Here is a 22,562-nt window from a genome sequence, read left to right as displayed (position 1 = left end):
ATAGGGATATTTTGACAGTTTCTTTACCTATTTGTATTCCTTTTATTCCTTTTCTTGCCTAATTGCTCTGGCTAGGAATGCCAGAACTATGTTGAATAGGGATGGAGATAGTGGGCATCCTTGTCTGGTCCTGATTTTAGAGGGAATGGTTTCAGTTTTTCTCTGTTAAGTATAATGCTGGCTGTAGGTTTGTCATATATAGCTTTTATAATGTTGAGGTACTTTCCTTCTATTCCTAATTTTCTTAGAGCCTTTATCGTGAAATGATGTTGGATCTTTTCAAAGGCTTTTTCTGCATCTATTGAGGTGATCAAGTGGTTTTTGTCTTTGCTTCTGTTAATGTGGTTTATTATATTTATTGATTTTTGTATGTTGAACCACCCCTACATCCCTTGGATGACGCCTCCTTGGTCATGGTGAATAATCTTTTTGATGTGTTGTTGAATGCGGTTTGCCATTATTTTGTTGAGGATTTTTGCATCAATGTTCATTAAGGAGATTGGCCTATAGTTCTCCTTTTTGGAGGTGTCTTTGCCTGGTTTTGGGAGAAGTGTAATACTGGCTTCATAAAATGTGTTAGGCAGTTTTCCTTCCCTTCCTATTTCACGGAACAGTTTAAGGAGGGTTGGTATCAGTTCTTCTTTAAAGGTCTGATAGAATTCAGCAGAGAATCCATCAGGTCATGGACTTTTCTTTTTTGGGAAGACTCTTGATTGCTGCTTCAATTTCATTTTGTGTTATAGATCTATTCAGGTGATTAATTTCCTCTTGGTTCAGTTTTGGATGATCATATGTATCTAGAAATCTCTCCATTTCTTTAAGATTTTCAAATTTATTTGAATATAGGTTCTCAAAGTAGTCTCTGATGATTTCCTGGACTTCCATGGTGTTTGTTGTTATCTCCCCTTTTGCATTCCTGATTCTACTAATTTGGGTTTTTTCTCTCCTCATTTTAGTCAAGTTTGCCAGGGGTCTATCGATCTTATTTATTTTTTCAAAGAACCAAGTTTTTGTTTCATTAATTCTTTGTATGGCTGTTTGATTTCTATTTCATTGATTTCAGCTCTTATTTTTGTTATTTCTCTCCTTCTATTTGTTTTGATTTGCTTGTTCTTGTTTTTATAGGAGTTTGAGATGTATCATTAGGTCATTGATTTGGGATCTTTCAGTCTTTTTAATACATGCACTCATGGCTATAAACTTTCCTCTCAGGACTGCCTTTGCTGTGTCCCATAGGTTCATGTAGGTTGTGTTTTCATTTTCATTGACTTCCAGGAACTTTTTAATTTCCTCTTTTATTTCATTGATGATCCATTCTTCATTAAGTAATGAGTTATTTAGTTTCCAGCTGTTTGCATGGCTTTTGTCTTTACTTTTGTTGTTGAGTTCTACTTTTACTGCATTGTGATCAGATAGTATGCATGGTATAATTTCTATTTTCTTATATTTGCTGAGACTTGCTTTGTGCCCTAGGATATGATCTGTTTTTGAGAAGGTTCCATGTGCTGCTAAGAAGAATGTATATTGTGTAGAAGTTGGATGAAATGTTCTGTAGACATCAAGTAGGTCCATTTGATCTATTGTATATTTTAGATCTTGGATTTCTTTATTGAATTTTTGTTTGGATGACCTATCTATTGATGATAATGGGATGTTAAAGTCTCCCACAACCACTGGGTTGACGTTTATATATGCTTTTAGGTCTTTCAGGGTATGTTTGATGAAATTGGGTGCATTGACATTGGGTGCATACAGGTTGATGATTATTATTTCCTTTTGGTCTATTTCCCCTTTTATTAGTATGGAATGTCCTTCTTTATCTCATTTGATCAATGTAGGTTTGAAGTCTACTTTGTCAGAGATAATTATTGCTGCTCCTGCCTGTTTTCGGGGGCCATTCGCTTGGTAAATCTTCTTACAGCCTTTCATCCTAAGCCTATGCTTATTTCTGTTGGTGAGATGGGTCTTCTGTAAGCAATAAATTGTTGGATCTTCCTTTTTAATCCATTTCATCAAACGGTGCCTTTTGATTAAGTCCGTTAACATTAAGCGTTAGTATTGATAGGTATGTGGTGATTCCTGTCATTTAGTGTTCTTAGTTGTTTGAAGGTTTGATTGTATGTACCCAAGTTAAGGTTACTCTCTACTTTCTTGCTTTTTCTTTTCCTGTGGTTTGGTGCTGCCTGTCTTTTCATGGTTAAGTTGGGTTTCACTTTCTGTGTGTAGAATTCCTGAATAATCTTTTGTAGTGGTGGCTTTGTGGTTACATATTGTTTTAGTTTCTGCTTATCATGGAAGACTTTTATTGCTCCATCTATTTTGAATGATAGTTTTGCTGGGTAGCGTATACTGGGGTTGAAGTTATTTTCATTCAGTGCCTGGAAGATCTCACCCCACGCTCTTCTTGCTTTTAATGTTTCTGTTGAGAAGTCTGCTGTGATTTTGATGGGTTTACCTTTGTATGTTACTTGTCTTTTCTCTCTTACAGCCTTCAATATTCTTCTCCTAGTTTCTGAACTTCTTGTTTTAATGATAATATGCTGTGGAGTAGTTCTATTTTGATCTGGTCTGTTTGGTGTCCTGAAGGACTCTTGCATGTGTATGGGAATATCTTTCTCTAGATTTGGGAAATTTTCTGTTATTATTTTGTTGAATATATTACGCATTCCCTTCGCTTGCACCTCTTCTCCTTCTTCGATGCCCATAATTCTCAAATTTGGTCTTTTGATGGAGTCGGTGAGTTCTTGCATTTTCTTTTCACAGGTCTTGAGTTGTTTAATTAATAGTTCTTCAGTTTTTCCTTTGATTACCATTTCATCTTCAAGTTCTGAGATTCTGTCTTCTGTTTGTTCTATTCTGCTGGATTGGCCTTCCGTTTTGTTTTGCAGTTCTGTTTCATTCTTTTTTCTGAGGTTTTCCATATCCTGGATGGTTTCCTCTTTAATGTTGTCTATTTTTGTTCTGAGTTCATTTATCTGTCTATTAATTTTGTTCTCTGTTTCACTTTGGCATTTATACAGTGCTTCTATGGTTTCCTTTATTTCTTCTTTTGCTTTTTCAAATTCTCTATTTTTGTTGTCTTGGAATTTCTTGAGTGTCTCTTGTACATTATGGTTGACCCTATCCAGTATCATCTCTATAAAATTCTCATTGAGTACCTGTAGTATTTCTTCTTTTAGATTATTCTTGTGGGCTTCATTGGGTTCTTTGGCATAGTTTATCTTCATTTTGTTGGAGTCTGGATCTGAGTATGTTTTCTTCACTCCCCTCTGGTTCCTGTACTAATTTTTTGCTGTGGGGAAACTGGTTGCCCTGTTTTTTCTGTCTTCCCATCATTTTCCTTGGTGTTGTTACTGTCCATGTACTGTGTGAAATTAAGTATTTTCTAGCTTGTAATAATAACAATTGTAATATTTAGAATGGAAGGATGAGAGGAGATAGAAAGCAAGATGTTAAAGAAAAGGGAAAAACAAATAAACAGACAAGTAGGAGAAAATGAAACAAGGAATCAGACAAGAAAGTTTCAAAGGTATAAACAGGGTGTGTTAGTGTACTAGTCACCAGTAACCTGAACAGGCATTAGAGAGACAGAGAGAGGAGTGAAAATAAAAAATAAAAAGAATAAAGATAAGAGTAAAAATAAAAAATAAGTAAATGAAAGAAATATGTTTATAAATAAAATAAAACAAAATGAAAAATAGATAATAAGAAAAAATAAATAAACCTCCAAGTTCAAATGCAATGAAGTTTCAGTCTTAATAATTTTGGTGTCCATCTCAGTCTCCAATCCTGGAGATGGTGCCTCAGATGTTGTTCTGTAGTTGTCTCATCAAAGGGGATGCATAAAGTAGAACAAAACTGCACAAAAAAAATCCAAAAACCAAAAAACAAAAACCCACAAAGTGTCCCAAGTTCAAATGCAATACAGTTTCAGTAAGTTTTCAGCATGCACATGTAGTTCAGTTGTTTTCTCATCAGAGGTAGGGAGAGAGAAAAAAAAAGAGTCTGGAGACAGTTCTGTGAATGGTATCTGAGGCTGGGGCTCACCTGCCCACTGCTGTCAGTCTGCTGTTGCTGGAGGTGTTATTTATTCAGATCTCAGGGGTGAGCTTAGCACTCATCTGGCCCCTCAGGCTTTGTTTACTCAGAGTTCTCCTGTGTGTGAGCCTCTGCCACAAGCTTTCCCCTTTCCAAGCACACTGGGGGAGGTGACACTGCACCTGCTTTCTCAGGCCTGCGTGTTTATTTACAGTTCACGTGGGAAGTGGGTCTTCCCCCCTCTCCTGTGGAGTTTTCCTCCCACTTCCACTTTTACAAGCTTTCCTGCTTCTGATTACTGGGCAGTGCTGCTGCTCCTGCCAGCTGCCATGTTTGTTTACAGCTCACGTAAACAAACAAGCTTTCCCGCTCTTGGTTGCTGGGTGTGCTCCCCCACTCCCGCTGGAGCCTCTCTGTTCTGCCTGGCTTGTTTACTTACAGTTCTATGAAGGATTCCCTTCCCCCAATCTTCAGCGCTCAGTGCGCCCCACCCTCTTTCTTGCGTGTCTTTATTGCTTTTATTGCTTATTACTCAGTTTCTCTTTTTTTTTCCTCCCGGGTAGTCAGTCTGCCCAGGGGGCTATGCTGCTCTGGCCCAGGGTTGTCTGTGGGAGTACTGCAGTATCACTAAGCTCACCTTGTTCACGTCTTCCCAAGCCATCTGGGCGCGGGTGACTGGTGGCCCGGGGGCCCTCCTGTTTTTTCCATTTAACATGAATTGGAGATGCTCTGTGTCAGCTGGAGATGTGGAGGTTTTGCCTCTTCTCAGTGGTTTTGCCTGCAAGGTGTGTCTCCAGCGTCTCTCCAAGATTTCACTATAGGAGGCACACTTTCTGCTTACTCCCTCTAGCCGCCATCTTGGAATCTTGATTATAGACACTTAAATCAGGGTCCTTCCTAGGACCAATATTCATTCAGAGTGACAGAGACCATTAAGTGCTTTGTAGGAATCATCACATAGGTATAAAGAAAGAACTCATCTGAATTCAAGGAATTAAGTGTTTGAAAGGTGAGAAAAAGAAGAGGTATTTGGCAGAAGAGGTATAAAAAGTTAAATCCATCTCTACAGTGTATTAATATCTCCTCTCTCTCTCTTCCTTTACTTCCATAAACATGGTGAATCTTAGAACCCATAAAGAAAAAGGATTCAACAACATTCCTTGGGATATAGCCATGGGTTAGGAACAGACAGTGGATTTACTCATTCACCCAGTGAAAGGTAAATGGACATCTGCCCTCCTACAGAACACCTTTCAAAAGCATGCTGCAAACAATCTTCTTTGCAGTGCTTGAATTGACAAATTGCATGACAATGTACAGGAGACATTTATTGAATAAATCTATAAATTAAAACTGCATGGGAGAACTTTACATGTGAGATTACATTTATAGAAGTCCAGAGTGCAGGAAAGGAGTGGATGCTCTCAGATACTCACTGTAAAAGATGAAAGTGATGATGTGGAACTTGATAGTCAATACATGACATGTTCTTCATAAAACTTTTGAATGCTTGGGCTAATTGGTAAACTTTAGGGTATTTCCCTAAATTTAAAAAGGCACGCTGGGGCAATTTAATCATTATGTATCAAAAAATCCCAGGCTGAAAACAAGTTAGATTTCATTCTTGTACTTTAGAGAAAAGAACTAGAATTAATGGGTGAGTGTTACCTTGAATTAGAATATACCTTCATTGAGAGGTTAATTAATTTATCATCAAATATTTCCCAAGCACTACAATGTACTAAGGTAAATTTAACAGAACAGTGAATCTAATTGATTATAAAAAGGGAAGTTGAACACTTCTTCATGTCTTCACTGGCCATTTGTATCTCTTCTTTTGAGAATTCCCTGTTTAATTCATGTGCCCATTTCTTCACTGGGTTGTTGATTCTTTGGGGGCTGAGTTTTTTGAGTTTCCTGTAGATTCTGGATATTAGTCCCTTAGTGGTTGAGTAGCTGGCAAAGATTTTCCCCCATTCTGTGGGCTGCCTCTTGAGTCTGGTGATTGTTTTCTTTGCTGTGCAGAAGCTCTTTAGGTCAATGCAGTCCCATTTGTTTATTGCTTCTCTTAAACACTAAGCCTTTTAAGTTCTGTTTAGGAAGTCTTTCCCTATGCCTAGCTTTTCCATTGTCTTGCTTCCTGGAGTTGTTTCAAAGTTTCAGTCCTTATATTAAGGTCTTTGATCCACTTTGAGTTGATTTTGTTATAGGGTGAAAAACAGGGATCTAGTTTCAGTCTTCTACATGTGGATATCCAGTTTTCCCAGCAGTATTTGTTGAAGAGGTTCTCTTTTCTCCATAATGAGTTTTGGACACCTTTGGGGAAGATCAGTTGGCTATAGATACTACTCACTGTTTTTTTTTTAAGCTATCATTTTCTCTATTAAATCAACTAAGTGTTTCATGACCAATTAAGGATAAAAGGTAATAGAATAGAACATAGTAGAACAGAAAAGCAGAGCAGTGTGAGTATAAACATGCATAGTAAAACTTGATTGAAATGTACAGGGCATTTCTAATAATGACTCCATCAGAAACTGAAAAGCTACTGACTTTCTTAAATGTCATCTAAGAAACAATGTCTTTTTTCAGAGGTTTGAAATCACCAATAGCCTATAGGAGCTAGGAAAAACTAATGAAATAAGAGAAATGTAATTATCATTTTCCCCATTCTTTCTTTAAGGAAAGTGTTAAAGTTGCTGGAAATAGAAGAAAATTCAATTTCAGTGGGATAACAAATTTTTTAGAAGAAAACTAAATTTAAGTGGGATAACAGATTGTTTAGACAATATACAGTCACTTTACAGAAGCCCAGTTTTACAAATTCTGGAAAATTTCACATTAAGATATGAAAAACTTTTAATATGAGATTATAATGACCTTAAAAACTTTTAAAATAGAAATATTTCAAATATTAAAAAGCAGAATAGCACAGTGAGTGTTCTAAGTGCCTGTTACACAGCTTCAAAGATTATCAATTTATGATTCATCTTCTTAATTTCTACTCCAGTACTTAACCTCTCCCCCTACCACTGCAACTATATTGAAAAAAATTCCAGAAATCATTACTAAGCCTATGAACAATAAGAATAATTACTATTGTTAAAAATATTTTGTAATGTTCAAATTTTCAGTAAACTTTTAAAAATTGGTGAATTTTAAACACAATGAAATACTGCTTTATACATGCTAGTGTGGCTAAAATCCACATGACACAATTATAAGTACCCGAAAGGACATGGAAAAAATGGAATCCTCATACATTGTTGGTGAGAATGTAAAATTATGCAGCCACTTTCAAAAGCAGTTTTGAAGTTCTTCAAAGTGTTAAATACAGTTACTGTCTGATCCCATAATTCCACACCTGATTATCTTCTTAAGGGAAATGGATACATTCATCCACAATAAAACTTTTACCTGAATGTTCATAACACTATTATTTAAAATTGTCAAAGAAAGAAACTAACAAAATGCTCACCAGCTGATGAATAGGTCAATCAAATGTGGTATGTCCATGTAATGAAATGCTATTCAGCAAAGAAAAAGAAAGAAGTATTGATATACTGTAAAGCATGGGCAAATCTGGAAGACATAGTTAAGTAAAAAAAAAAAAAAACAAGTCACAAAAAGCCACATAATGGATTATTTCATTTGTACTAAATGTCTGAAATAGACAAATCCATTGTGATAAGAAGGAGATTAATGTTTGCCAAGATAAGCGGGGAGATAAAAAGAATGATCATTACTGGGCATAGAGTTACTTTTGGGGATAATGAAAATGTTCAAAACTTCATTATGGTGATAGCTGTAAGTACTAAAAACCATTGGGCTTTGTACTTTAATAGGAAAATCTCATGATACATAATACTATCGAATTGTTCTATTTAATTAGGTGAATATTATGGTATGTGGATTGTATCCCAGTAAAACATTATTTAAACAAATGGAAGGGAATGGAAATATATCAACAGACTAAACACAGTACAATACTCTGATTTCCAAAGAGTGGAGGAGGTGGTGAGAAATCCAAAGTTGATCAATACGCACTGAGTGGGTAGAAACTTTTGAAAGGGAAAACATTAGTGAAGAAAATTACATACTGTGGACACTTCCTTTCTGTTCGGCAAGGGCTATAGATTTGGTTAAATCCACACATGTGCATTGCTAAACTTCTCACCTATTATTTTCCCCTGGAAATAATTCAGATAGTTCTAGTTAAATGGTCTTTAGAGTTCATGTCTCTTCATATCTCTTGTTTGTAGTCCCAGCACCGACCCTTGACTTTAGCTATATCACCTTAACTTTAAGGGATTCAGAGTTATTGATATCTGGGTTATCTACTTATGACTGTTGTGAAGTAAAACTCAGATAATTCATGTAAATTTGTCTTGAAAATATTTACAAATTTGAATTTTGACCCATAAACAGTATTTATGGCCATTGGTGCCTATTGCAACGTATGGCTGATCTTTGTCTTTCATACAGCTATCCTAGCATCATTTTTGGCAACTGTGCTGTGTATGCATTTAGGAAACACAAAAAGTGCTATTACTATGGCTATGTATATCCACACATGTATTAATAGAAAGGCTTTTAAAAGAAGCCATATTTATATTTTTAAAGGATAAGCAAAATCTTCTTGGTAGTGTGATGCTTCTACTCACACTCCCAACACTTGAACCCTTTTAATATGCTTAGCTCTAAATTATGTGTTTAACTCCCTTTTCAAAGGAGCCAGGCAGGCAAGCAACTACCACTGCTTCCTGGACAGAGATTACAGAAAATTCGTATTCCTTAAGAGTATTAGGTTTCATTTGCCCCTGTCCTTTCCTGTACTCTCCTTTCTGTCTGACCAGTCTTTGCCTGTATTTTTACAAAATAAAATCTAAACATGGTGCAATCTTATATCTCCTGGAACAGGTCTTTTCAGACTGGGCTATTGTGACTCTAAAATAAAATCTCAGTTTCGTACTACCTGTAGCTGGGAGTGAATTTTGATGGTATGTATTATAATCTGCCTTTACAGATACAGATGTGAAAGGTTGTGGGAAAGCTGCACCAGGGTTGCCTCCTCAGCACTTTTCCTGTTCCTGTGGCTGAGTGGCACTTCCATCTCAGCTCACGGCTACAACTGCCCTCACCGCATTGCTCAGGTATCCACCAGGCTGTTTATATTTATTTCACCTGAACTCTGAATTTCTGGAAGGCAAATACTTTATTTTGATTTTGTTAACAAATACCAGCATTACACCTACAATAGACAAGAGAGTTTTGAGGACAATCCTTAGCTAGCAGCAGTAGCTGATAGGCCCTGGCCTTGGCTAAGACACTTTAATCTGGATAACCAATTGAATTAGGTATAAAACAGCACAGCACATTCTTTCTCTCCTGCTATACTTCATGCTTATAATTACTCCATTTCCCATTAGGCTGAAAAAGCTTTTATCAGTAAGAAACTAATGTTTAATCATATTTGTGTCCTCTGTTTGTGCCATACAAAATTTTAAGTTAAGCAAACAAAGATAAAACTTGTGGAAACAAGCAACAGATTTTTTCTGATGCACTTGGGGGAACTTGCTACACATCTTGGACTGGAATGTTTTTGTGTGTTTTAGAGTACCTTTTTTCCCTTCCCAAGTCTCAATTATTTTTTTTTCAATCTTGGTTTGACAACGTTCCAGATGAACTGTCATTTTTGCTTCATAATTAAAAAATGAAATAGAGCTCTTTTTAGCTATTTTTCTCCAACCTGCCATTAGGAATGAACACAAGTCAGTGACAATCTATGGATTTATACTTCCTAGAAATAGCAGATGTTGATGGGCAAGAAGATAGAAATAAACTTAAATTAAATTGATTCTGTATATGAAATGGTTGTCTGCTTCTGTAATAGTGCTATCTCACCTATAAATACTTAATAGAAATTAGTGATGTGTAGGTATTGCTACTAGGACTAGTTTCATTCTTACTGGTTTTTGAGAGCCTTAGGTGGCCCCAGGAAAAAAACGAAGGAAAAAAAATGAAAGAAAGGAAAGAAGGAGAATGAAGGAAAGAGAGATCAAAAGAAAGAGAGAAAGAAAAGGAAGAAAGAAAGAAAGTAAGAAAGAAGGAAAGAAAGAAAGATGGTTATTATTTACTTTTCCAACACACGTTTGTGTTTACATGTTTACATACTATGAATGATGGCTTAGATTTGCTTGGAGCATTCTTCTGTGCCTTGGTTTATTGTGTGCAAAGCAGATAAATTTTTCTTCTAGGCCCTTTTGGCTTCTTGGGAAGGATGCAGCTATTATGCATGCGGCTTCATCCAGACATTCTGGAATCTCATGAGCAACTGATGGGAATAGGCAGTATCAGAATTGAGCTATGGTAACTGTCCAGACTCCAGGTCTGGCTGATGAAGGAGGGATCAATGGCCCCTGTTAAATTTTGCAAGAGGCATAGCAGTTGAGTCCTTTGGAGCTTGGGTTAGGTTCCAATAAGTCCAGGCAAGATTAAGGGAACAGGATCAGGACATCCAGGAAATAATGATGTATGTGGCAGGGATGCCTGGGTGTCTGCACAGCATTTCCAATTAGTCTGTCCTTTTTGATAAGCCCTTTAAGGGTGTTGTGTGTGCGTGTGTGTGTGTATGTGTGTGCAGGTGCTTGTGTGTGTGACAGAAACAGGGCAGTGGGGAGGTGAAGAGAGGGGGGAGGAGAGAGAGAGAGGCAGAGTGGAATGGAGAACTAGTGAGGGACAAACCTGCAGAAGACTCTAGTTCTCATGAAGAGAAACTAGCAAAGGCCAGGCAATATGTTCAAGATGTAGAGAAAGGAAATGTCATCAGGACAGAAGCCAAGACCAAGAGGAGTCTGCATGTAGTTAGGAGCTGAGGAAGAACAATGGCAGGTTAGAGTAAAAGTGAGGAGTAACCCCATTCTTTACCAGCTAGGAGCAAGGAGTCTGAATCCAGATCAGGTCTGAAGGAGGGTTTGGACGGTCTGAAAAATCATCAGGCTAAGTCCAATTTTATTAGGGAACTACCTAGAACAAAGCCTGAAGGCTGAATGTCTTCACTGCCTCTCCTCCCTGAGGCTGAGGCAGACAAGCAGGGGCTCCAGAAGTTTGACCTGAACTGGGTACCTTAGCAGAGAAATGAGGCCATATTCCCAGGAGCGTATTTTCAGACTTACCTATTGGCCTTTAGTTTTTTTCTTAAATTAATTTAGGCCTCGCTAGTTTATTAAAATTGGACCAGTTATCTGTCCCAGCAACTTTGACAGTTAGGTTGAGAAGGAATTTTTTATTAGGTAAATATAAAATACAACATTTATTTTACTGAATTTCAGCTTGGGACTGATGTTACTATTAGAAGGAAAGACAAAGTCTCGTGTTTTTAAAAGCTCGGATGATAAGCATATGCCATCAAGGTAAAGGTCTCAAAGGAAGATCTATTTTTTCCTGGATATGTTAATTCTGGGAAAAGTCAAATGCAAAACATGTACCTATGTCAATCATGTCAGAACTTCTCACCCCAAGCATATGTTAATGCATGCCTATCCCTTAAAGTGTCTCTAAATCAAGACTGGAGAAGGTGGAATTTAAATGTAGCCAGGGAAGAGGCAAAATGCTCCTTCTGGTCCACTGGGCCTGGCAAACCTAGTGGTTTCTATTTACTGTAGCCTTCAGCTCTCCTTGTCCCTACTGGGGTTTTGAAACCCAGGGCTGCTGTGGTACAGAAGCAAGTGCATTGGAGGATCTGACAGTCCTAAGAGTGATAGTAAAATACTATAGGGACAGGAAGAGGAAGATCCTTGTAACCTGACTCCTCTCACCTTCAGTAAAACTCGTGTTGCTTCAGGAGTGAAGCTTCTCTTAGGTGTTAGGTAGGCTGGGATCTAACTGGTAGTTAACAGCTCCCACTCTCCCCATAGTCTAAAATAAGGTAATTGTCCCTTCATGCCTTTGGCACTTCGATACTTCATAGTACTTTGTGAAGTCAAACTCTGGATCATGAATCTTTATTCAGCATGCCAAAGATGGTATTGAGGAGCTCATCTAGGGAAGACAAGCCTTTAAAATATTACTAATCCCTATAAGCATTCAATCCTATGGCTTTTATAAACCCTACAGGAGACCTATTGTGAATGCTCACCATGAACTATGTGTGTGTATAAAGTTTATGTATATATACATAATATACATGATGCAATTTATCTATATATGTGCATATATACACACAATATAATATACGGGTGTATACATGTGTATATATACACAAATACAATGTATATATACATAAAAATATATGCAATATATTATACATGTACATATAATATACATATATAATATACACAATATATAAACACATACATACATGGAGACAGATATGTATATATGCATATATACATATGCATGCCAATTTTCATCATTTTGAATTAAATGGATTTGTAGCATAAGCTATTGGTGTTTACATCCTATGTCCCCATGTATCCTAGGGCAGTTTTCCTGAGCCAGGCTGACTTCCAATGACTAGCACTATCTCAGCCTGCTGGAAACCACTCTGGTGTTACAGCACAGGTGGGAGAGTTCCTGGGAGTAAAATCTCTTTCAAGGGAACTCTCTCTCTCTTTTTTTTTTTTGGCGGCATTGGGGCTTGAAGTCAGATCTTCATGCTTGCTAGGTAGGTACTTTATGGCTTGAGTCGGTTTACCAGCAAGGAAAATCTTGATCAATTACTGGTTGGGGTGCTTACAGCCCAGCTCACTCACTCTTGGAGGTTATTCTTAAATATGTGTTTGAGCAATGCTTCCTTTAATTAGTCATGTCCTAGAACCTCATCCAAAATTAATGCATTCCAACCTAGAACCTATTTTTGAGAAAACCTACCTTACAGTGGGAAAGCAATTCTTTATATGCCACTTTACTAAAATATTTTACATTTGTCATGTGTGATTCTAGAATATTTAAAAATTATTTTTAAAGCATATTTCAGTAGAAAATTATACCATCATGACTGAAAATGCAAAATTCTTTTCACAGGTGGATAACAAAACCATTATTTTTCTTCCAAAACTCAATAAATCATGTCACATATATTGAACAGTTTCCAAATAAATGCAATGAATTTCAGTCTCAATGGTTATAAACTTTAACTTGACTACAACATCCGATCTATCATGAAGCATACACCTAAATACAATTTTTTACCTGCTCATGGCAGGTGAAATAACACAGGATTTGTGAAACTGTAACAAACCACCCAGGGTTGTCATGAGTCCATGAAAAGAAACACTGTTAACAAGTTCAGCCATTAATTTCTAAAGCACTGCCTCAGAAACAGTGTAAGAAATATGCACTGAGAATTTAATCACCCAAAAGGCAACAGGTAAAAGAGGAATCAGTATTTGAAGTATTATATTGCTGGCTGAAAAGAAGTCTAAACAAAGCAAGGCTGCATTGCAAGAACTACTAGGGTCTGTAAGGAACTTCTATCGCAAACTGCTAAACTAAACAATTTCAAACCTTCTTTCAATGCTTAAATGCAATATTAACCTAGAACTGAAAATATTGCTGTTGTAATTTTGTTTCATTTTACTAATTTTAAAGACTATTTTTTCTGAGATTGCATTTTAGATCTATTTATTCATTATTCAAGGGGATAATGTTTATTCCTATGTCAGTATTCTCTACATTTTAGATACTGCCTTGGTTGGCTATAAAATAGTTTGTAATCCTGAATTACAGACTCAAATGCTCTGATGCTGATCAGACCCAACCTTGGTGCCAGTGTCAAACACAAGGCCAATATCTAAGAAAGCAGTGTGATGTTTTCAGTGATTCACTAATATTTATTGAGTGTCCCTGTCCCACAGGTGCCATTCTGGATACCAAGGGCACAATAAGAAATAAAACTAATACTTTGCCTTCCTGGAGTTTGCTTTCTTGTACAGCTGAATGAAATCCATTCTCCAATGACTAGGTACATACCTGGCGCTATATACCTGCAGAGCCTGATTTCATTAGAGAGTCTTCTTGGGGAAGTACAGACATTGGGACATTTCACTACTCCTACTACTCCAGCATGTGTTCTTTAAGAAAATAAGACTATCTCCTACCTAACCACTAAGCCATTACCACACCCAAGGAAATTAGCCCTACTCCACAATATCACTTAATACAGAATTTGCATTCAAATTTCCTGAATTCTCTTAAAGTTATCTACTAGCTAGTCTTATTTGTTTTCAGTCCAGGGTTTTCAGTATCTTACTCTAGAATAGTTTCTCTGCTTTTTAATGTCTGCTTTTCTTACATTTCTTTTTCTTAAAGGGTTCATGAAGAGTGTTTCATGGATGTCTCACTGTTTCCTCTTGAATACGTATAGGTTAAATGTTTTGGCAAGAATACTATAAACATTAAGTCTACACTTGTTCTACACCCCAAGAGGCTCCTAAATTAGGTGGTTTCACTGTTATGGATATTTGATTGTTTGGTCAGAATGGACTCTACCAGACCTCTCCATCACCAAGGCACATCCTCCCATTTATATTAAGTAGTTTGATAGTTATATTTCAGAGCAGTGCAACTTTCCTATCCTCCAAACAGCTTTTCTTCCAATGCTCTGACACTTGTACAATATCCCACTCTGGAAGTACGATAGTTCTTACAATAAAATCACTCTGGCAACATCTGAATAACAAGTTGGCCATTTATAGCATCAAAGACAAACTGAGCCTCACAAAGAGGTTAATTTCAACAGCCCCTGCTGTGGCTTATTGAGAAGAGTGTCCCATGAATACCACCTATTTCCTTCCTCTCACTGGACCTGCCTTTTCCCTTGTCACATCGCTTAATGTTCTGTGTAACAGAGAACTCAATGTTTAGGGAGGGGTTTTCCAGGGGTTTCAAACCCATTTTGCTGATAATGTGAACAACATACATTCAACACTATCAGCTAAAGAAGGAAAAATGCAGTTTTAAGGATGCTTTTGTTTTATATGGTGCTTAGGCTATTAAAAAAATTATCCCTGCCCAAGTGTAGCTGGATTTCATTGTCTTCTCTCTTAGAGCAAATAAGCTGGGTATTTTATAATTTCAGAAAAAATATCCAATTGAGGCATTTTCTTTTTTTTTTTTTTTTGTCTTTTCTTTTTTGGTGCTGGGATCGAACCCAGGGCCTCACGCATGCTAGGCAAGCGCTGTACCACCGAGCTACATCCCAGCCCAGAGGCATTTTCTTCATAGACCTGATTTGAGTGTTGTTTGTCTTGATATGTAAAGGCAAAAATGGGAAAATTACAGCATAATGGGGAAGATTTCTGAGATAAGAGTGTAGTGGATTTGCAGAATGTGCTGCCCTCTTCCCAGATCTGTACTGTGATATCACATTGGTCTTCTACATTTGGCTGCAAAAAAAAAAAAAAAATAGAGTGAGTTTGTATATCATGAAACTCATCAACTCCTACAAACCATAGCTTCTCTCTTTTTCTGGAAAGCTGTTACCATTTACTGGCACACCAGTAGGCTCCAACCTGCTCCAAGTACAGACGGACCTGACAGGGGAAGGTCACATCAGAGTATTTCAACTCAGAGGCAGAACACAGAATACACAGAGGATGGCAGATGTAAATGGTCATTCATTGCTGTCTGGGAGGCCTCTCAGGGTTATGGACACCCACAAAGAATCTGCAGGGAGGCTCTTTGGCTTTTAAAATATTTTTTATTAGGATATATTCACTGTACAGGGGGAATTCACTGTGACAATTCCAAATAGGCTTATATTGTGCATTGGTAAGATCACCCGCATGGTCTCTCCTCTTCGACCCCTTCTCCACTCCACTTAAAACAATTGTAAGAGGTTTCTTTGTTGTATTTCATATAAATATATGAAGTCCATCAACCATATTCCTGCACCTTAATCTCCTTTGTTAATTCTTCCCCTCCCACAAGTACCCCTCCACACACACTGTACCTATTTTACAGTCCTGCCTTTAACTACTAATATTTAAGTCGATGTTCAAAGGGGCTTCTCAATGTATCCCTGCTGTGAGTATACTTTACTACTTTACTTTGGTCCATTCAACCAGGGAGGCACTTTGGAGATCAGTTAGGTCCCTTCAGGAAGGTCAGTTACCAGGTAACCAGGTCTAAGGTAAGGCTCCAACACCTAGTCCCTCAGAACTGAAGCCATTGTAATTTCTTGTGGTCCTGTTTTTGGACTTGAAGGGTAAATAGCAAAGGGAAGGGAGGCTCCACACTTTATGGCAATCAGAGCTCTAGCCTAGGTATGAAAAGAGAGCCTCAGATACAGGACAAAAATTGGAGATCCTACTACCAGTACAATGCTCCAATCTCTGGAGAATATTCTCTCAGAAGGTTGAGGTTATGTTTCATAATGAACTTTTTCATCACCCTCTCCTATAACACCTGAACAACCTCAGGCTACCAAGGCTTCCTTCTTCTGTTTTGATTTGATATGGTATACCCTAGCTTCCTGAATCCTGTTTACTTAAAGACAAAAGTTGTTTCAGACCCAAGGGAGGCACTGGTTATCTAGGGAGAGGGACAAAATCTTATTCCTACATTTAAACAAAGCAGGCTGTGGGTCTGGTAGAAAGATTAATCTTACTGTGTGTGCATTAATACAGCAGTTCTGGAAGTAGAGGTTGCACCAGATTCCCCGGATGGGAGGCAATGTTAAAACACAGCATAGAGCCATCCATAGAGTTTGTATTTCAGTAGGTCTGGGCCAGAGCCAACTATTTTATGTTTATTTTAATTCCCACATGATTCTGATGCTGATAAGGACAAACCTTGAGAACCACTGCATTGGTGCAAGGCAGTTGGGTGACTGACACGTGTTTTTATGTCTTTTTAGCCTAATTTATCAAGTGGAAATGAAATTCCATCTTTTTGTTGTTTTTTGTTTCCTCTCCACTGAACTGTAAACTGTTCTGAAAGAAATTTTTGGGGATTCACAGAACAAGGTGTCTAGCCTTCTGGTAATAATACTAAAATCTGTTAGTACCAAAGGAAATACAGCATTTGCTTCAATAAACTATCCTCCGAGAATAATGAGGCACTGACAATTCCACAAACCTCTCATAAATCCTGACACACCAGCCAGGAACCATTCTGCTTTCCTGACATTCTGAAGTTAGCATTTTATGGCATCCCCATAATAAGATCATCTTGCTTTGGAGTCATTTGTGTTGTAATTGCTTTAAAATTTCAAAGAGCTTTGGATTTCTGCACTTCATTAAATTGGATTTCATCAGGAAAGCTGGGGATTTGTTTTTTAAAGGACCAGGAAAGTGACCTTTGTTTGTTCTTTTATCTTCCTATTTGATTTTCTTATAGTCTTATTTTTGTCACTGGACACTGCTGGACCCTAGTCCACAAATCTTCCTGATTTCAGAGGATGCAGAGTTAAGCATGCAGTTTGCCTCGTATGCTTACTGAATGAATGTTCTGTTCTGCCTTCCCATCAGGTACAAAGAACCATGAAGTAACTGTAGCTTTGGACTTGAAGTTTATCTATGGACTGCTCAGGCCTGACTAATGGAGAACATTATCCTTCTTCATGCCCTTGGGAACATGAAGCGAAGCTCTGCAGCCCCTCAGCATCTGCAATACTAAGATATGTGATAGAATGAGGTTGAAAGAAAGAGTGTTTTCTCCATCCCTTAGCTTTGGTACCCACCCATTTCTCAACAAGCTAAAATTTGTTAATGCTTACTGTATGCCAGACACAGAATTAGATGACTTATATATATTGCTTCCGATAACCCCATATTAACACTCTTAAGTAGAGCTTGCCTACAGGGCTTAGATAGTAAGTGACTCCATAGTACAGACATTTCCAATACGTCATGATGCCTAGTGAAAGTGTTTTCAGCATATCATAGGTAAACGTATGGAAAATAGTTATGACCAGCACACCAACCATGTTCTCAGGACATTTGGAGTCTGTTTGGGAACAGAAAAAGAATCTCATCTTTTATCAATTTCTTTACAATTTAATGTCTTTGAAATCAAGAACTTGAGGCTGTTTTAAGATTGTAAGCAGAGATGACCATCGTGACACAGTCATCAGTGCCTACTAGAGTCTTTATATGTATCTTGTTTCCCTTCTAGCAGTACATAGTCTAAAGGTCTTTTTTAGTAAGAATAAAATAAGACTTATAAATGATAAGAAAGCATAATGTCATAGTTTAGTTGGCAGGCTTTTTTTTTTTACTCAGGATTATTTTAAATACCATTACAATTTGCAACAAAGAATGTCTGTTTTCATGGAATATAACTGTCAAAATCCACTTTTGTGTACAAGATACTAAAAATAATGGAGAAATTCTGGGGTAGAAGCAAAGCACAAGTATTTTATGTGAAAAGGGACATTTTGGTGAGACCTGGAAAAAGGTTAAATGCCCCAGTGTATTACCATGGAACTTCCACAAAGGCAAAAGGAAGGTAAGAATGATGTTCTACATTTTTTGGAAGGAGAGGAGGGTGGTACCGGGGTTTGAATTCAGGGTCTTGCACTTGCTAAGCAGGCATTCTGTCACTCACAAAAACAAGAAATGTAAGTCAGATTTACTATATCAAGCAGCTCAATTTTTTTCATGGTTTGAGGACTAATCTGTGGGAGATTGTGGCAGCCTTTTCTAATCTCTGTGAGACTTCTTGTCTTCCTGACTGAAAGGGGAGTTTCACCTGCTGAGCAGGAAGTGCTTCCTAAATCATCCTTTTATGTCATCCTTATGTGTCACCATTTCCTTTTTGTGTACTATGGGAGAAAGGAGTGAAAATGTTAATAAGTCTTCAATATCCACATACTAAATTTGGATAAATTACCTTAGGCTTTTGTCAAAATGTGGCAGAATTCACATTGCCTATGAGGTTGGGGTGTTTCTGGATGGCAGGGGAACTTGGTACACCTTGCTTATGGAAGAAGGTTTGCAAGGCCATTTCATTGCCAGGCTCCATCTTCCTTCCCCATCACACATGCTGCCATGATGGTCAGGAGATCACAGCAAGCTCTAGTTATTTCTGCATGTTTTATCTTACTATATTCTCGTTTGTTTTCACTGTCAAGTGAAATAATAATTGGGAAAAATGTCAACACTGTCACAGATGAAGAGAGAAACACAATCGCATTTGGATTCAACATGAAAGTTTCCAGTCATCATGGAAAAGGCAGAAGATTATGAACATAAGCTTTATGTGCTGGTTTGTGAAAGTTCAATATCATATCTATGTAGGACAGTGCCACTAAGATTGCAGAAGGTGCTAAATTCAGACCATAACCAATTACAACTGACACTTCTGTAAGGATCCTGGAAATAGAGAAAGGTGGTTCTAATGCTTAGACTGAAATGATGACATTTTCCATATTGGAATAAATAAGATACATTATTAAAATAAATTCAGCTGCTTTTTAAATGCAACTACCAAAAATGTAAGATTCCATTTGTGGCTTATCTTACATTTGTAATATCAGAAAACATTGTGTTAGATAATGTTCAGAGCACTTCCCTCAAAATATTTTGTGAAGTTGGTATTTTGATACCTGTTTTGAAGATAACTAAACTGAGGCACAGAAGTGTCAAGCCACTTGCCAGTCACTCAGTCTTTATCCAGACATCTTTGTGTTTGAGTCTTAGTGAATTGTCTGTTCCAGAAAATGAGTTCACCTTTGCAGCTTTCCTTCGCTCATAGAGGGTCTGGGTTCAAGCCTGGGTGGTACAACCTCCCCAGTCAGGCAAGGACTAGGGCAGTGGAAAGAGAGAGTGGAGCACAGGCTTTCCAGGGAAAATTCTGCTTTTCTACTGTAAAAAGAGACTTGGCAGCTGATTACCCAGTTAATGAGAACTACTCCAGAGAAATCTAAGAAGGAAATAGAGAAACATAAATAAGCCAACATTGATTGTCATGATGATAGTGAGAGCAAAGTAATACTCATCATTTCAATATTTCCTAATGCCTTTCATTTCATTAACTACTGATCTCATCCAGCATCTTGGAATAGGTCTATTTGCATTTAGTGATAGAAAGCCAACTTCTCTAGCTTGTCAGAATGAACTCCTCACTGATTTGCATGTTGTTCTTCATGGACTTGAGGGAAAAGTGATTGCTGACTGTTTTCAAATGGTCACTTTACACTGCCTGTGCTTGCGGAAGATTGCAATTTGATTTACCCTTTCAACAAATGTTGAGTGTTCACTTGCCATATTTAGTATTTCTTTGTATCTAGTTCTGCAAAAAATAAGCCAGTTTTCATGAAAGAAGTTGTGGAACACCGACAGATTTTATAAAATAGGAAAATTAATCTTGGTTTATTTACCCGATCTTTCTAAGCTTCGGATTATTTTTAGCTATAAAATGGCAATCACTCCAATTGCAGAGTTGTCATGAGGAATGAATAGAATAGTCAATCAAATTCAACAGATACTATGCCTAGCACAGCTGGGTGCTCAACTGATATTTTGATGATCTTTAGTATTTAATACTACTATTACAGACACTGCATTGAAATTGGTTGGATTTGTGCTGTGTCTGTTGATGAGCAAGGGGGTGGTAAGCAAACAACAGACTATAGTCTTAGTCATTATTATGTCCTTATACGTTCTTTTAGTGGTTAAAAGTGATATGTGGTGTGCTTTCTATTCTATTGGAGTTCTGAAGATTCTGATGAGTGAAGGAATGGGAATATGCAGGTTTTTTCTGTCTCTCTGCACTCTCTTTAGGGTTCAACTTCCTCATCTATGGAATATTAATGGACAGCTACGGCTCCATAATGTTTTGCATACAGGTTAACTCAGAGAGATTAAAAACCTCAAAATCTTTAGCCAACAGGTAAATACAAAAATATGCTTAGCATCTCTTATATACCTAATTCTGTATATATTGAGATTTTATCTCATTCCAGTCAGAATGTCTATTATCAAAAAAATGCAAAAGCTAGGGAGGATGTGAGGTAAAAGGAGTCCTTATACACTGTTTTTGGGAATGTCAATTGATACAGCCACTATAGAAAAAGAGTATGGAAATTCCTTATAAAAACTAAACTTTACAAGTATTATATGATCTAGGTATACCACTCTTGGGTATATACTGGAGAAAAATGAAGTCAACAAGCAATATACAGAAGAGATGTTTGTACACTAATGTTTATTGGGACACTATTCACAATAGCTCTGGAATCAATGTAGGTACCCATCACAGGATGAACAGATAAAGAAAATGTGGTATATATACACAATGGAGCATTGTTCAGCCATAAAGAAGAATGAAATCATGTCATTTGAGGAAAATGGATGGTTTATAATGATTAATAAAATAACCAAACACAGAAAGGCAAGGATCACATGCTTGTCCTCATATGTGGAATTATGAAAAAAATGGTTATAATGATCTGAAAGTAGCTGAAGGATTAATCGGGAAAGGAAGGTGACTGGGGGAAGTGGAGAGAGAGGAGAAAGAAAGATGAGCTGCAGAGGATCAGCCCAACATGAGTCACCCACAGCTGACATCACCATTGTTCCCAGTCCACATGCTTGGGGTCCTGGCCAACCTCCAAATGAAAGTCTTCAAGACTTCACCTTCCATGACAGAACTGGAAGGATTCCCATGGACAGTGACAATTGTGAGGGTGAAAGCTGATGAAGTCTTTGGCCCCTAGGAGCATATGCTCTAAAATGCCAGTACAGGAGGACCTCAGGGTTTGACAAGTTATCTGAAGTGTCCAGACAGGCTTTTCTTCCTTCACTCCCAGGAGGGAGGGTGTCTGAGGCATATTATAAGCTGTTCTTTGTCAGCTTTGTGTATTCAAGCACAGGTGCCAGCCACATACGTACACACACACACACACAGAAAATTTTTCTGGTGAGCTTGGCTGAGACCTTAAAAGAATAAACCTAGGTGTTGCAGGTTCAGAGCCTTCTCTAGTGTTTAGCATGATGAAAACAAACAGCAGCAGTCAGCACTGGGCAGCTATTTTGCCAACTTCTTTAGGGCAGTGTGAGTTGCAGACACTATCCTGGAAGGCAGCGTGGAGGAAGGATACATATCTAAAAATTAGACGTCTCATTTTTTCCTTGAGATGTTAGGGATTGAACCTGGGACCTTGACCATGCTAGGCAAGTGCTCTAGTAGCAACTTGCATCTTCAGTCTCATTAAAACTATTTTTGAATTCTTGCTTTACCATTTATTTGCCATGAGCAACTCATTTCAATCTCCTATTATCTCAAATGCAGAAAACAATACTTCTATTTCCGGGTTGTTATAATGTCTTTATAAAGACTCTAGAATCTAATAGATATGGGAAAAAGGCAATGGCTCGAGAAAGCACTAAGCAAAATCCCTTTCCTAAAAGCAGTGGAAAAAATAAAAAGGGAAAGAAGAGAAATATTTGCAAGTCAGATGGCATCCATTTTTTACCTTTGTTATCAATGGAGACAATTCACACTAACATGTTATTTACTTTCAAACAGTTCCTTAGCAGTTGGTGAGTTTAAAATGGTTTCCTAATGGTTAGCTAATC

The 22,562-nt window shown here is 37.5% G+C and overlaps 1 long non-coding RNA gene across 1 annotated transcript in view; it reads left to right on the top strand.

Moving 5' to 3' along the window:
• LOC141415008 (uncharacterized) overlaps window positions 1-22,308 on the top strand; it is a 31,984-nt gene extending 9,676 nt beyond the window's left edge. The window contains exons 2-3 of the long non-coding RNA XR_012440027.1: window positions 9,065-9,191; window positions 17,511-22,308. This is a non-coding gene — a long non-coding RNA (uncharacterized lncRNA). The remainder of the gene's footprint in view (window positions 1-9,064; window positions 9,192-17,510) is intronic.
• Window positions 22,309-22,562: the final 254 nt, after the last annotated feature.

Source organism: Castor canadensis, chromosome 12 (assembly GCF_047511655.1).
Source record: "Castor canadensis chromosome 12, mCasCan1.hap1v2, whole genome shotgun sequence".
Classification (NCBI taxonomy): Eukaryota; Metazoa; Chordata; class Mammalia; order Rodentia; family Castoridae; genus Castor; species Castor canadensis.
This window is presented reverse-complemented; position numbering and strand designations above follow the sequence as displayed.